This window comes from Esox lucius, chromosome 3 (genome assembly GCF_011004845.1).
Source record: "Esox lucius isolate fEsoLuc1 chromosome 3, fEsoLuc1.pri, whole genome shotgun sequence".
NCBI lineage: Eukaryota > Metazoa > Chordata > Actinopteri > Esociformes > Esocidae > Esox > Esox lucius.
In genome coordinates this window covers 7,074,011-7,074,886 of record NC_047571.1, presented here as the reverse complement: position 1 = coordinate 7,074,886, position 876 = coordinate 7,074,011, and positions in this window count along the sequence as shown.

Sequence of the window (876 nt, the reverse complement as noted above, 5' to 3'; positions counted from 1 at the left end):
TGTAAAAACAAATGTCAAAACAAAAACTAAATACAAACGTGATTTTACACTTCACTCACTGCCCAGGAGGATTAGTTGTGACATAACCACTTCTGCTCTCAGTAGCTCTTCATGTGTGTCTTTCTCTTGACACTTTGTGGGCATAAACACAAGGGTGGTCTTCTGTAAGGAATTGTTGTGATTGAAACTGATTTTCTTGTTCATGGAAAGTGTGACTGTGACAATTCTGTGAATCTACCTGTTAATATGTTCATATTTGTGTTATATAAACAAAAACGTAATTTAGCAGACACTTTTATTCAAGCAATTTAAAGGGGAAATTAGGGTTTAACAGGTTGTTTTTGGTGGTCAGATGCTCTACAAACGCAAGGCTGTGTAGAAGAAAAGACTCTGAGTGAAGACTGGGAGGTCCAACATGATCAACCAGACTCACAGCGTAAGTGATAGACAAATGAGGCATATCAACGAACGAGACAAGTTGCGCTGGCATCTTCATTCAGCTAGAAAGAAAACAACTACTATAGCCACAATTAGCAAGTTATTGATTTTGTATTGTTATATCGCCGTGTAGAAAACATGTTAGTATTTGGAATGATAATTGGATTATGATTTATGATGATGATAATTATAATTATAATTATTCCAGGGACAATAATGGTTTGTGATTGGCAGGGATTTAAGACCTAATTAAAAGATGAAATTGTATATATTGGGAGGATTATGCAAAACAGGTATTGTGTTACAAATGACATGAATTTGTGGTTTGCATGAACCGCATTCATTGAGAAAAAAATTGCTTTGGGTTTTTAAAGCTGTGTATCACTGATAGTAACGATTCTACCATTAGTATAATGACTGGAATGCATGATCACTCAG